The following is a 16,944-nucleotide window of genomic DNA, read 5'->3' on the forward strand; positions in this document are numbered from 1 at the left end:
ATAGTAGATTTTTAAAAAATCTCTTTTCACTGTACTTCTACCGAATAACAGCAAATTCCTCATCATACAACTCACTGGAAAAGCAAAACACCATTCTGATTTTATTTCTCATCCAGATATCGAGGGTGGAGTGGGGCAATTTCCTTCTTCAAATGGCAGGGGAGGCATTTGAGTTGTCGTAACGCACGATCTCTGGCTGCAGTCCCACCCAACTTTAGTGGAAAAAGTTTACTTGTATTTACACGGTCTGCACCCGTAATAATTCTGTGTACGTCTATCGAACTTCCTCTCACTGTTCGGTGTTCCAAAGAGCCTATTAAGACTGACCTTATAACTCAGGTCCTCCAGACCTGACAGAGTCCTTGTCATTATTTGTTTACTCCTTCAACGGTGTTTGATCGTTCCTGTAGGTATGTGTAATGAACAGGATTTGATAAGCGATCTTGAAGTAAAGGAGCCATTAGGAGTTAGTGACCATAATATGATAAGTTTTTCTCTGCAATTTGAGAAGGATAAGGGCAGATCGGAGGTGTCAGCGTTGCAGTTGAACAAAGGAGACTATGGAACCATGAGGGAGGAGCTGGCCAAATTTAACTGGACGGATATCCTAGCAGAAAAGACAGTGGAACAGCAATGGCAGGTATTCTTGGGAATAATGCACAAGGTGCAAAATCAGTTCAGCCCCCGGAGAAGGAAGGATTCAAAGGGGGAAAAGGGGCCACAGTGGTTGACAAAGAAAGTCAGATATTGCATAGCATTAAAAAAAGGAAATATGACAGAGCTGAGGTGAGTGGGAGAACAGATGATCGGGAAATTTTTAAGGAACAACAGAACTTAATTAAAAAGGCAATACGGGGAACAATGAGGTACGAACGCAAGCTAGCCAGGAATATAAAGGAGAATAGCAAAAGCTTTTTTAGGTATGTGAAGAGAAAGAAGATAGTTAAGAACAATGTTGGGCCCTTGAAGAATGAATTGGGTGAAGTTGTTATGGGAAACAGAGAAATGGCAGAAGAATTTAATGAGTACTTTAGATCTGTCTTCACTAGGGAAGACACAAGCAATCTCCCAGATTTATGGATGGGCCAAGGACATAGGGTAACAGAGGAAATGAAACAGTTTGACATTAGGAAGGAAACTGTGATGAGTAGACTGATGGGACTGAAGGCTGACAAATCCCCAGATCCAGATGGTCTGTATCCTAGGGTACTAAAGGAAGTGGCCCCGGAAATTGCGGATGCATTGGTAATCATTTTCCAATGTTCCTTAGATTCAGGATTAGTTCCTGAGGATTGGAGAATGGCTAATGTTATCCCACTTTTTAAGAAAGGAGGGAGGGAGAAAACAGAGAACTATCGTCCTGTCAGCTTAACATCAGTAGTGGGGAAGATGTTAGAGTCCATTATTAAAGATGAAATAGTGGCATATCTAGATAACAGTGATAGGATTGCGCCGAGCCAGAATGGATTTACCAAGGGCAAATCATGCTTGACTAATCTATTGGAGTTTTTCGAGGATGTAACCAGGAATTTAGACAAGCGAGATCCAGTGGATGTAGTGTACCACGATTTTCTGAAGGCATTTGATAAGGTCCCACATAGGAGATTGGTGGGTAAAATCAGAGCTCATGGCATTGGGGGGAAGATATTGACATAGATAGAAAATTTTTTGGCGGATAGAAAACTAGTTAGCAGATAGAAAGCAAAAGGTAACGGTGAATGGGTGTTTCTCGGAATGGCAGGTGGTGACTAGTGGCGTGCCACAGGGCTCGGTATTGGGACCACAGCTGTTTACGACTTACCTCAATGATTTAGATGAAGGAATTGAGAATAACATCAGCAAGTTTGCTGATGATACTAAGCTGGGTGGCAGTGTGACATGTGATGAGGATGTTAGGAGAATTCAGGGTGACTTGGATAGGCTGAGTGAGTGGGCAGATACTTGGCAGATGACGTTTAATGTGAATAAGTGTGAGGTTATCCACTTTGGGAGTAAGAACAGGAAGGCTGATTATTATCTGAGCGGTGTAGAGTTAGTTAAGGGAGAAATACAAAGAGATCTAGGGGTCCTTGTACATCAGTCACTGAAGGTGAATGAGCAAGTGCAGCAGGCTGTGAAGAAGGCTAATGGAATGTTGGCTTTTATAACAAAGGGATTTGAGTACAAGAGCAAGGAAATCCTCTTGCATTTGTACAGGGCCCTGGTGAAACCACACCTGGAGTATTGTGTACAGTTTTGGTCTCCAGGGTTAAGAAAGGACATCCTGGCTATAGAGGAAGTGCAGCGTAGATTCACGAGGTTAATTCCTGGGATGTCCGGACTGTCTTACGCAGAGAGGTTAGAGTGACTGGGCTTGTACACGCTGGAATTAAGGAGATTGAGAGGGGACTGGACAAGATAGAGGCAGGAAATATGTTCCAGATGCTGAGAGAGTCCAGTACCAGAGGGTATGGTTTGAGAATAAGGGGTAGGTCATTTAGGACAGAGTTAAGGAAAAACTTCTTCTCCCAGAGAGTTGTCTGTGTCTGGAATGCACTGCCTCGGAAGGTCGTGGAGGCCAATTCTCTGGATGCTTTCAAGAAGGAGCTAGATAGGTATCTTATGGATATGGGAATCAAGGGATATGGGGACAAGGCAGGAACCGGGTATTGATAGTAGATGATCAGCCATGCTCAGAATGGAGGTGCAGGCTCGAAGGGCCGAATGGTCTACTTCTGCACCTATTGTCTATTATCTATTGTCAAAGCAGCACACGGTTCTCCAAATTATGCCTCACCAATGTCTTATATAACTCCAGCATAATACCCTGTTGCCAGGAGTTCGACTGATGAGGCGGACGTGCAGTCAGCTTTCTTTATGGCCCAATCTACCTGTGAGACCCTTTCAATGAATCACGGAACTGTCTGCCTTGTAAATCTCTATAGGATTGCTTAGACTTGACCCACCGTGTAAGAAACAAAGCTGACGTCCCTTAAACATTCGATGTCTATCCGAGTACTTATATTGCTGGGCCCTTAGAATACCTTCCAGTAACTTTCCCACTACTGACATGAGATCATCGGCCTATATTTCCTGCATTCTTTCGCAGTCTTTTCTTTAAAACAGCTGAACAGCACTGGCTACCCTCCAATCCTCAGGTATGCACCCCACACCCGCTGAATCAACCAGCCTTGTGCATTGCAAGCCCTCGACTCCCCCACATGCATATTAGATTATCCCAGAGCAAGCATCATTTCGAACAATTCACAAAATAGTTGATTCCACCTTACACCATACAGCAAGAACAAAGTTCAAAGTTCAAATTAGAATTCAAACAACCTTGGGATGCAACACCTCCAAATCCATGGACAACCAATACCCGTGTGGATCCCCATATCCACCGATACGTCCGAATCTGCGCACAAATCCATGTGCATTTCCAAATCACTGTGTTTGGTGTGTACATTGATTTGTGGGTAAGCACTTACTACTTCCCTCTAAGTGTTTGCACAGAACAAATTAAATATGCAAGTAACCGAGTTTCATGAATACACGTAACATTCTGGACAGTTAATATAAGTTGTGAAATGTCGTGGGCCCAGCACCGACCCCTTCGGCAAACCGCTCAGCACCAACACTCATGTATCACAACTCCCTGCTTTCTTTCCGTTTACCAAATCTCTATCAATGCTAACACACCAACCGCAACTCTATTTATGCTTATCTTGGGCGTTTCTGTCACACCTTATCGAACGCCTTCTGGAAATCCAAGTTAAATAACATTCCTCTCTATCCAGCACCCTCGCAATGTGCACAAATAACCTCTGGAAGTGTGACAAACAGGGCCTGCTTCTGCTGAATCTATGCTGCGTGTGCCTGATTGATCGATATATTTTCAGGTGCTTCGCTCTTTCTTCTTGAACGCTTCAAGCATTTTACGAACTATGGTTGTTAAACTAACTGGCATATAGTTCCCTGCTCTTTGCCTACATCATCTTTTTGAACATTTGCCTTCCTCCAATCCGCCGGTAGCAGCCCAGAGTCCAGAGAGTTTTGGTAAATTATCACCGAACCCTCAACTACATCCTCTGTCATTTCTTTCGGTACCCTGGGATCCTGCCAGGGCAGGGCAGGATCGAACAGGAAAATTGTAAGGATATTCAGTGTCATCATGAGTACGAGTCTTCATAGTATCCGAAGCATCTTCAGGAAATGGCGGCTCAAAAGGGTACGGCATCATTAATGACCCCGCTCACCGAAGATATACCCTCTTCTGACTTTTGCGATCAGGGAGTAGGTACGGAAGCCGGAATGCACACACTCAACGATTGGGGAACATCTTCAGTTCCTCCGCGATCAGATTTCTGAATGGACATTGAACCCATGGGCACTAACTCACTATATTTCTTTGCACTACTTATTAAATTTAACTCTATATATAATATATATGCAAAGATCAGAGGAGGACTGGGAAGGGCAGTATTCTGTGATCCTATCCAGATTCGCGCTGCACATCGATTTGGAAATATGCTATTGATCTCAACAACCAGCGGTCTGAATTGCCGCAGTCTGCGCGCTGGTTGTAATTTCTTTCGTTATCGGAACCAGCAATGGTGCTGATATTTATAACGCTGTCCAAATTACTTGACCAACGAAAACCATCGTATTGAATGTGTTTAATAAGAAACTCAAGATGTAATTACATTAAGTTGGTCATATATCATCGAGGCCCGCGATTCCCATTGCTAGAACGCTAGAACACTAAAATACTACAACACAGTACGGGCCCTTCAGCCCTGGATGTTGTGCCGACCCATATATTCTTTTAAAAAAAAGTACTAAACCCACACTACCACATAACCCTCTATTCTTCTTTCATCCATGTGCCTGTCCAAGAAAATCTTAAATGTCCCCTAATGTTTTAGCCTCCACCACCATCCGTGTAAAGTCATTCCAGGCACCCACAACCCTCTGTGTAAAAACTTACCACTGATGTCTCCCCTAAACTTCACTCCCTTAACTATGTACATATGCCCTCTGGTGTTTGCTATTCATGCCCTGGGAAACAGGTACTAACTATCCACCCTATCTATGCCTTTCATACTCTTGTAGACCTCTATCAAGTTCACTCTCATCCTTCTCCGCTCCAAAGAGAAAAGTCCCAGCTCTACTAACCTTGCCTCATAAGTCTTGGTGGATCTGTGAAATACAAGAGGGCCCGCGGTAGAGAGGTCGGTAAAGGAAAGTATAAAGACATTGCAAGGATGGAACTAACTCTGGAGTTTTGTGACTGAGAAAACACTGAATTATTGTTGTTCCTTCATTTTGAAGGCAAGCTGGTGAATTGATGAGGGAGTGAGAACTCACCAACTAGTTGAGCCATGTAGTGGTGGTGTGTTCCGCATGTTGCTTAAGATTTCCAGCATCTGCAGGATTTTTGGTGTTTATGTACAGTGGAATCTCCGTATTCAGCTGCTGCTGCACAACGCACGTAGCCATTATATTTCTAAATCAGACAAACATTCTGAATGAATGTTGCTGGAAGGAGGTAACGTGACAGGATTGCAATTTTCATGAGTCCAGTTTTGCAAACTCAAGGCTAACTTTAAAGTATTAGAACTAGAACTCGCAGAGTACCTGGTTCAAAAAGGTTAGTATACACAAACGTAATTACGCAATTTTTGTTGTTATATTAACTGAGGAATACAATGTATTGCGTCGTGAAACATTGAGTAAGAAATTGTTTGTTCAGTGGGTTGTGAGTGATGTGACTGATGAAGGGCTGTCTTTAATTGGCTCAGTGTAATATCCCTCTGCCTTTTAAATTTTAAATCATCCGACAGTTCTCCTAGACAGTTGAAATTGTCTAAAAGAAACCACTTCATTCGAAAATGCGATATCCTGCAATTTATTACATCGCGAGCATTTTCTATCCCACACTTGTAGCTGTTGGCATTGTCGGTAAGAAACTGGAACGGGCTGCAATTCTGTGTCCATGTCTTTATCTTACATTAGCCGTAACGTAGAACATTTCTCTCGGTACTTTTGGTTCTAGTTCTTCTATCAACAGCGTCATTTAATTTCCAAATGTTTTAGCCATTTGCTAAACAATTACAAAAATAGTTGTACAAATGTCTCGTCAAATACCAGTCTGAATGCGAAACCTCTCCACGGTACCTCATTGATGTCTTATTTTTGCCAGTCAATTTAAATTTGTCATCCTTACTGATAACGTATCTTTTCTACACGTTTTAATCTATAATAGATGTTACATTTCGTCTGTGCGAGTGATATCTCACAAATGCTGAATTACTCCGAACTACCGCTGGTCCATTGCTGTCGATATGTCCCTCCGCTGTCTCTAGCGAGTCACGGTTGGTCTGAGGACAACGTTTTAAGTTTCTACTTAGCAGTCGGGAGATGCCGCATACAGAGACGCTCGTTTGGTTTTAGCAGAATCAATCAATTACTTCTTTTGGTTTGGACATGCTTTCCCCTCGTCATATTGAACGCTCCAGGAAGTAACCCTCTGTATCTTTTCTTTTTTTTCTTGCAGTTAATTTAACGGCGATTGTGATCCTATCTCGCGGAAAATGTGGTCTGTCTAAATGTATCACTCGCTACCTGGTGGCCATGGCGGCGGCGGATCTGTTGGGTGTTTTTCTTGGTGCCCTGATGGAGCAAACCAACAATATCGATATGTTGGCTCGTTTCTTGCTCATAACTCCGGTATGTGCTGTGTCACTTGTTCTGAGGATTGCAAACACGGACTGCTCAGTTTGGTTTACAGTTGCCTTCACTTTCGATCGCTTCGTGGCTATCTGCTGTCAGAACCTGAGAAAGAAGTATTGCACCGAGAGAGTGGCGACTGTGGTGACAGTCATAGTGGGGACGGTGAGCTGTGTGAGGTGTATTCCGTGTTACTTTGCAGTCGTTCCGTACGCAATCATTGACCAAGTTCCATGGCGTTGCACCCAAAGAGCTGAATATTTTACTTCTCCCTTGTGGAAAGCGTATGAGGTATTTGACAGCATCGTAACACCATTACTGCCAATCAGTTTGATTCTGTTATTCAATGCGCTAACCGCCAAGCATATTATAGCGGCAAATAGAGTCCGGCAGGGACTGCGAAACAAGAACGACAATCAGAAAGATGAAGAGGTGGAGAACCGAAGAAAGTCACTGATTCTATTATTCGCGCTTTCGGGTAATTTCATATTGCTGTGGATGCCGTACGTGATACACTCCATGAACTGGCGAACGGAAAACTACTTCTACACTGATAGATACTACAACACCCCGATATATATCGTGCAGCAGTTCGGGTTCATGCTGCAGTATCTCAGTTCCTGCACCAACACTTGTATCTACGGACTGACACAGAGGAAATTCAGAGCGGAGCTGAAAAATGGAGTGAAATATCTGTTTACATTAAACGGACACCTCTGTAAATAAAATTCAAACCTTATTTCATTTTGTTTGAGTTCCCGATTAATTGTTCCAAACGCTTCATAGATTTCATTGCTCTTTCAAACGTTTGAGTATCTTACGGTATAAAAACGAACAATCTCTATGTCAAGCTCAATAACTGAAGTTTAACTAAGAGTAACTGAACGAGCTGATTGGGTTCCAGCGATGTGCCCGTTACATTAGACGATTGGTGGTAGAGAAAACTGATTCACCGATTCTTATAAGCGGAAGGCAAAGTCGTACGATGAAGGCTTTTAACTCTGAAAAGTAATAATATGGTCAGAAATGAGATGGGCAAACTATTGACTATATAACAATAACAAAACATTGATATTTTGACATCTACGTAATGAGAAAACACGCCACACTAACACAGCTGGATTGCGGAGCGCTGGAAAAGGGCGATCTGAAATTCTACATTGTGCATTTTAAATGAGATTGTGGAAAATGGGGCATGAATCATAAATATCTTCAGACCCTGATATCTACTGGTAAACCTCACACACGATTTCGCCACCTCGTGTCATCGTGTCGATTTACATCGTTCCATTTAAATTGTGTGAAGAAATTGCAATGACACCATGCGCAAATTAGTTCCACATCGACGTCTTAGGATTTCGTAAGTTCTTCCTGTCCTTCCTATTCCTGCATGACCGATTAATATTGTCCGGAAAGACACTGAAATCTGCTGGCTGTAGCCGCAGCAAGAATTAAGGCAGCAGTTAGAAGAAAAAAATAAACAGCATCCTGTAATACGCACGTTTTCTCTCTGACCCCAAATCTCTTGACAGCTGATCTCCAGAACAATTTGCAGGCGCAATGAAGGTATTATTTCACGTCAGTGATAAGATAGAATATTGAAATACATTTCAAATGAGAATATATGCAGAGACTTAAGGAAACGAGGATGTTGTAACCTCGCAACACACAAAAAAAATGCTGGTGGGACGCAGCAGACCTGGCAGCATTTATAGGAAGAAGTATAGTCGACATTTCGGGCGGAGACCCTTCGTCAGGACTAACAAAGAAGAGATAGTAAGAAAACTATCTCGGCCCGAAACGTCAACTGTACTTCTTGCTATAGATACTCCCTGGCCTGCAGTGTTCCACCAGCGTTGTGAGTGTGTTGCTTGAATTTCCAGCATCTGCATATTTCCTCGTGTTGATGTTGCAACCTCGGTAATGTCCACATTGCAGACAGCTGGAGGCGGAGAAACGCACATTCAAGCAACAAACGCAGGGACGTGAAATGATGTAAGACGATTACATCAGAAAGGTTGAACCGAAGAATTAAATACTGCACGGAAACACGCACTTTGGTCCAAAGAGTTCTCACGACTAGTTCCAGAATTCAGCCCGTAAACCGAAAAGTCATTAAAGTAGAATGATTATTAATATGCGTATGTGTCACCATATGCCACCTCGAGATTAATTTTCTTGCAGAAATTCACTGTGGGAGAAAGAAACACAGCAGGATCAACGAAAATATACAGAAAGCCAAGGTGGTAAAGAAGAGGAACTCCGCATGGAAGCCAATAAGGGAACAGGTAAGTAAGTGGAACGTGCTGTAAGGTTTCGCTGATAAAGTAACGGTTTCTCTGGAGCAGCATTGTTTGGGTTTTGTCGAGAGATAACGGAGTTTGGAATGATGTTGTTCCTTCTTGTGAGTCTGCAAGAGAGATTTTCGCGGACTTTTGCCGGGGAGATATGAGGAGAGAAGACGCGAATGGAAAGAGTTGGTAGAGCGCCAGACGGAGTGAACTTGGAGCGAGGGTCCGAAGGTCAGCGACGATCGGAGAAGGTCGATAGCGGACGACCGGCTAATTAGGGAGCTTCAACATTTGCACAACAGAATGTTTCATAAGAAAGGGCGCTTTATCTTTCTTTTTTTTCTTGTTTTCTTTACTGATCATGTAGTCGAATTAAGAATTATAAAGCACAATCGTTTAATCGTATATTGTGTACTATTTGTTAGTTTATGGTACTGATTTGTAATGGGGCACACATCGCGCAGCATCCACCCAAACGAGATTTCTTAAGTTTGGCTGGCCGGGGGGGGGGGGGGTTGGGGGGCCGTGGTAATCACTCCCTGTATTAAGCCGCTAGCTGCAGCGAGAGTTACAAATGTCTTAAGTAACTTCAACAGAGCATCCCATCTCCTGTAATCTAGACTTTGATTTATGACGGCCAATGTGCCAACGGCTTTCTTACGGCCTTAACAACTTCTGAAGAAACTTTCAATAAATTATGGACCTGTAGTCCTTGTAAAACCCCATACGATTGATTAGACATGATCTACCGTGCAAGAAGCAATGCTGACGCCCCTTAATTGGCGCATGTCTATCTAAAAACTTATATTCCTGGTCCGTTAGAGTTATTTCTAATAACTGTCGCACGACTGATGTCAGACTCACACGCCTATAGTTTCCTAGTTCCTTTTTAAGCCCTTTTTTGAACAGCGGAACAGCACTGTCTATCCTCCAATCCTCGTACCTCAGCTGTTGCCGTTTTATTGAAATAACTCTGCTAGGATCCCAGTAACATGCCTCCCACTGGGTATGATGGTACACCTTGTCAAACCCTGGGGGATTATCCACTCTAATATGCATTAGGACAGCAAACAGCTTCTGTATAGGGTCCAGGGTCCATATCGCTTTGCCTCACATCTTGAGACTCTGTCTGTACCGCAGTAAACGTAGATAAAAAATATTAATTTAATATTTCCCCCATTTAAAGACGGCGGCGCGACGCAGCTTGCAGCGGCCACTCCGGAGCTGATATGTTATTTGTTAGGCGGGGTGCCGTGCGCAATCCTAATCTGATGAAAAACGGAGGTGGGAGCACCGAGAACGGAGGAACATCGGGAAATCTCCAGGAAGGCCCTCTTCGTTGCTGTTGCTGCTGTGACATCCGGGTCTCTGCTGATAAGAACAGGCCCCCAATCCTCGTGGTCGCGTTGCCGGTGGCCGTTGGCAGGGGCGTCTTAATACGCTCGGCAGAGGATGGTGCTCGGAGAAGCTGTACCGGAGGGGATGGGCGGAGGATCGGAGGTTCGACGCATTCGGAGTCCGCTGCGGCCAAGTCGTTTTCAGTGTGTGCTGAGTCTGGCCGGCTGGGTTCGACGGAGGATTCATTATGTGCTGCGTCTGCGAGGCTGAATCCGGCGGCGCCGTGGCAGTCCATAGCGGGGGTATTCCTTTCTGCCGCCGGCGTGAGATGACGAGTCTATCGGCACCCTGAGGACTTGTGGAAACTGTGTGGTGGTTTCTTTCAAACTTAAAGTCTTTTAACATCTTTGACCTATTTTTACTTTGCCCATGGACGGTTTTAAAAAAAATCAAATTATGGTATTATTTGCACTGTTGTAACTATATGTTGTAACTATGTGGTTTTGTGCAGGTCTTGTAGCTTTAGCTTGGTTCTTGTTTTGTCTGGTGGATTTGAAGCTCCTTTCCGGGATGCGCTAAGATAGTAGTGTGATATTAATAGGCAGCAGCCTCTCCGGACCCTGGATTGGGGATTGCTAAACGTTATGTGGATTTTCTGGTGTAGTCTATTTTTGACATGTGCTTTGTTGATATCATTCTGGAGGAACGTTGTCTCTTTTTTTAACTGCATTGCATTTGTGGATTTTAAATGACAATAAACTGAATCTGAATCTGAAGCTGAATCTCTTCGGCCGTTACGCAACGATTAACATTCTCATCTTCCAGAATGCTGTGAAACTTCATTTTATAAATCAATCAACATGTTTTTTAAAAAAAAACAATGATCCCTGTCAATTTCACCTTTCATTCGATCAGGCAAGCACAAGCTTTATAGTCTCGAAGTTTCATTTTTGAACACTTCCCAATTACCATGTGCAGCTTACCCAGAAAACATCCTGCCACGATGCACACTTGACAGATCATTTCTGATACCAACAAAAGTTGACTTTCTCCAGTTTAGAAACTCAACCCGCACAACAGACCTACCACTTTGTATATTTACTGAGCAGAACGATTATTCAAAACACGTGATGCAGGGAAAATCCTCCCACTTTCCAGCGTGCTGAGTACTTGCACATTGGATACGTTTCTATGTATGTATCTATCTGTGCATCCATCTGCACATCTATCCATCCATCTATCCGTCTATCCATCCATCTACACATCTATCCATCCATCGACCCATCCATCCCTCCATCCATCTATCCGTTTATCCATCCATCTATCTATCCGTCTATCCATCCATCCATCCGGCTATCCATCTCTCTATCCATCCATCCATCTATCCGTCTATCCGTCCATCCATCCATCCATCTATCCGTCTATCCATCCATCCATCCATCTCTCCATCCATCCATCCATCTATCCGTCTATCCATCCATCTATCCGTTTATCCATCCATCTACACATCTATCCATCCATCGACCCATCCATCCCTCCATCCATCTATCCGTTTATCCATCCATCTATCTATCCGTCTATCCATCCATCCATCCGGCTATCCATCTCTCTATCCATCCATCAATCTATCCGTCTATCCATCCATCTATCCATCCATCCATCCATCTATCCGTTTATCCCTCCATCCATCTATCCGTCTATCCATCCATCCATCCATCTGGCTATCCTTCTCTCTATCCATCCATTCATCCATCTATCCGTCTATCCATCCATCCATCTATCCGGCTATCCATCTCTCTATCCATCCATCCACCCATCCATCCCTCCATCCATCTATCCGTCTATCCATCCATCCATCTATCCTTCTATCCATCTATCCATCTATCCGTCTATCCATCTATCCACACATCTATCCATCTATCTACACATCTGTCTATCCATCCATCTCTATATCCATCCATCTACACATCTATCTATCTATTCATCTATCCATCCATCTATTTATCCGTCTATTCATCCATCCATCTATCTATTTATCTATCGATGGATCTCTATTTAGTAATTGTGAATTATCTGTCTCTGCACGCAACTGCTGCCACAAACCGAGTATTTCACCTTACTCTGTATCTCAAATACAATAAACCTGATTCTGTTTCTGGTTCTGATTGTTAATTTCTCCTCATGGGAACAGACCAGTATCCCTCTGCAGGGTCTCTGAGAGACCAAAGCGGTCCGCAATGCTCCGGTCATCTGCCAAAAAGCCGCGCACAATTCGAATGAACTTTTCCCACTTCTGTCGTCATGATGCCAGGGAATAAAGAGCAGCACCGTCTGTGCAGTGAGTCAACCATCGTTCCTCCAGTGTGATCTTCAGTCTCCTGAGTTCTGGCACAGGTCCTCAATATGGATATCTCTATTCATTAAATGATGACTCTGTCTTCTGCACCGAAGTAGATGCCCTTACATTTATCCACAGAATATTCTATCTTCCACACATCCAACGACATCATATCCCTTACAGCGTCCCACGTCCTGCTCGGAACTCATAATACTGCTCGTGGCTTCTACAGTGAAGACTGATGGAAAATTTTTGTCCAGTTCGTCCACCATTTTCTTGTCCCCCATTAATATCTCTGCAGCGCCGTTTTCCAGCAGACCGATATCCACTCTCGCCTCTCTTTTACACTTCATGTTTATGAGGAAACTTTTGGTATTCTTGTAAATAATACTGGGAGCTTATTTTCGTAGTCCGTCTTAATCTTGTTAATGACATTTTAGTTGTTTGCTGCTGGTATTTGAAATCTTCCCAAGCCTCTCACTTCCACCGAATGTTTGCTCAATTAAAGTATAAGCCATCACTTCGGCTTTCACGCTGGCTTTGAATTCCCTTGCTGGCCACGGTTATGTTATATTTCCTTCGCTGGCTTTGAATTCCCTTGCTGGCCACGGTTATGTTATATTTCCTTCGCTGGCTTTGAATTCCCTTGCTGGCCACGGTTATGTTATATTTCCTTCGCTGGCTTTGAATTCCCTTGCTGGCCACGGTTATGTTATATTTCCTTCGCTGGCTTTGAATTCCCTTGCTGGCCACGGTTATGTTATATTTCCTTCGCTGGCTTTGAATTCCCTTGCTGGCCACGGTTATGTTATATTTCCTTTGGAATAAATGCTTCTTCCTCTGTGGGGTGTATAATGACTCTTCTGAATTACTACCAGAAGTTCTAGTCCTGTTGCTTTGCCGTTTTCGCTTCTCGTCACTCCAATCATTTCCTCTCTATTAAAATAGCAATACCGTTTACTTCACTGTAATACATAGAAAAACCTACAGCACAATACAGGCCCTTCTGCCCACAGTGCCGTGTCAAACAAGTTCTTACTTTCGAGAACCTAGGATCTCTATTTCTCTAAGCTCCATGTACCTATGCTTGAGTCTCATGAAGACCTAATCATATCCAACTCCACCACCGTGGTCGGTAGCCCATTCCACGCACTCAACCCCCCTGCGTAAAAGAAAACTTGCCCCTGAGATCTCTGCATCTACGTGCAAGCACCCTTACTGTGCCCTGTCGTGCTAGCCATTTCACCACTGGTAAAAGCCTCTGACTATCCACACAATCAATCCCTCTCATCATCTTACACAGCTCTCTCAGGTCACATTTCACCCTTCGTCGCTCCAAGGAGAAAAGGCCAAGTTCACTCAACCTATTCTCAAAGGACTGTTCCCCAATCCAGGCAACAAATACGGAAACATTAGCTTCTGTATTCGTGGCCACAGGCAGCAATCGAGAGAAAATCGGTATTTATATTTAAGGCAGATTTTGATAGGTTGTAGGTTGATCAGAGAATGAGGGGCGAAGGCTGAGAGAAGAAATGGAAAAGCCATGATGAAATGGCGGAGCAGACTCCCTGATCTTAATGGCCTAGTTCTGCTGCTATGTCCTATGGTCCAAGTCCCCACAGCAAAATATGCGATTCTGCACCTGCTATTAGTAAGTGAGACAGAGCGGGAGGCAGACGTTTGTTAGCGGAACACTTTGCCGTTAAGTTTAAAAACACCATTCAAAAACGATGGGTCTACTCTGCGGGCGGAGATTCCAATAGATACAGGGCAACTTTCTGGCATCAAGAATGACCTGGCATGCGTGGACTGGGACAAGCTGTATTCTGGAAAAGGTATACATAGTAAACGGGTGGTCTTCAAAGGTGAAACTTGTAGAGTAAAAAGTGAGTGCAATTAAGAGCCTGTCAAGATGAAACGTAAAGCTAACAGGTGTAGGGAACCTTGGATTTCAAGAGATATTGAGGCCCTGGTTAAGAGACGAAGGCGGTGTGTGTATCGGAATGAAGGAACAAATGAGGTGTTTATGGAATCCAGAAAGAGATAAAACGGAGAGTATTTGGGAAATCATCTGGAGGGATAAATGAAGGCACAGGTTTGTCTTCTCAGACAAGGCGAATGAGACTCCGAAGGGTTTCTACCGATATGCTGAGAGTAGAAGGATTGCAAGGGAGGAAGTATGTGATCTGTAAGATGAGAATGGGATTACATTTGTGGAGCCAAAAGAGATGGGGGAGGTCTTAAATTATTGTTTTGCATCTCTGATTACTCCGGAATCAGACCCAAAGTCTATTCAAGTGAGTCAAGTGGCATCAACTTCATAAACCCTGCACAGAGTGCAGATAATGAGGTGCCTGCTGTCCTAAGACAATTTAGGGCAGATAAATCACCAGGGCCTGATAAGGCTGTCCCTGGGACCCTACGGGAAGCAAGTGCAGGAATTGCTGGGTATCTAGCAGAAATATCTGCATCATCCTTTGCGACAGCAGACCCATCAAGGATTGAAGGATCGCCAATGCTGTTCTGCTGTTTAAAAGAAATCTCAAAATAAACCAGGAAACTACAGGCTGGTGAGTGTGACATCAGCTGTGGGGAAGTTACCGGAAGGTATCCTGAGGGACCGGATTGGGATAGTATGGATTGATTACGTACGGTATAGTCAGCATGGGCTCCGTGCGTGGTAGGTCAGTTCTAATTAATCATTTAGTGTTCTTCGAGAAAATTACGAGGATGAAATAAAAGCGGTGGATGCTTTATATGTGGATATCAACAAGGCATTCGACAAACTCCCGCATAGGTGGTTCGAAAGTAATGATCCAGTCACTTAGCATTCCGTATGAGGTAGTAAATTGGATTGGACATTCGCTTTGTAGGAGAAGCCAGCGAGTGCTCGGAGATGGTTGCCACACTGCTTGTGACTAGTTGAGAGTGAACTGTAGAGCACTGAGGAATGTGGTGGAACGACGGGACCAGGGAATTCAGGTCCATAATTCACGGAATGTGGTTTCACAGGAAGATTGGGAAGTAGGTGGTATCACAGGCAGATAGGGTTATATGTGGTGTTACAGGTAGATAGGGTCGCAGGTGGTGTCACTGGTAAATAGTGTAGAAGGTGGTGTCACAGGTAAATAGGGTCGCAGGTGATGTCACAGGTAGATAGGTAGAGAGGTGGATTTGACTCACACAAAGAGGGAGAATTCATGTATTTTCTACCCACAGTTAAACAAACCCTCCTATGTATTTATTCTGTCTCTTTGTTGAAGATTCTGACTGCAAATCCATTTGTACCCCCAAATCCGTTTGTAAACCATTATTGACCTACACTCCACAAAGCCATTTATACACCCAGATCCATGTGGAAACCCTTATTTACCTGCCCACCGCAAATCCACTTGTACTCTCAAATCCGTGTGCAACCACTTATTAACCTAACCACCGCAAATTTCCATATGTACCCCCAAATCCGTGTGCAACCCCTTATTAACCTAATCACCGTAAATTTCCATTTGTACCCCCAAATCCGTGTGCAACCCCTTATTAACCTAACCACCGCAAATTTCCATTTGTACCCCCAAATCCGTTTGTAAACCCTTATTGACCTACACTCCACAAAGCCATTTATACACCCAGATCCATGTGGAAACCCTTATTTACCTGCCCACCGCAAATCCACTTGTACTCTCAAATCCGTGTGCAACCACTTATTAACCTAACCACCGCAAATTTCCATATGTACCCCCAAATCCGTGTGCAACCCCTTATTAACCTGACCACCGTAAATTTCCATTTGTACCCCCAAATCCGTTTGTAAACCCTTATTGACCTACACTCCACAAAGCCATTTATACCCCCAGATCCATGTGGAAACCCTTATTTACCTGCCCACCGCAAATCCATTTGTACTCTCAAATCCGTGTGCAACCCCTTATTAACCTAACCACCGCAAATTTCCATATGTACCCCCTAATCCGTGTGCAACCCCTTATTAACCTAAGCACCGTAAATTTCCATTTATACCCCCAAATCCGTGTGCAACCCCTTATTAACCTAACCACCGCAAATTTCCATTTGTACCCCCAAATCCGTGTGCAACCCCTTATTAACCTAACCACCGCAAATTTCCATTTGTACCCCCAAATCCGTGTGCAAACCCTTATTAACCTAACCACCGCAAATTTCCATTTATACCCCCAAATCCGTGTGCAACCCCTTATTAACCTGACCACCGCAAATTTCCATTTATACCCCCAAATCCGTGTGCAACCCCTT

This window comes from Hemitrygon akajei, unplaced genomic scaffold (assembly GCF_048418815.1).
Source record: "Hemitrygon akajei unplaced genomic scaffold, sHemAka1.3 Scf000127, whole genome shotgun sequence".
Lineage (NCBI taxonomy): Eukaryota > Metazoa > Chordata > Chondrichthyes > Myliobatiformes > Dasyatidae > Hemitrygon > Hemitrygon akajei.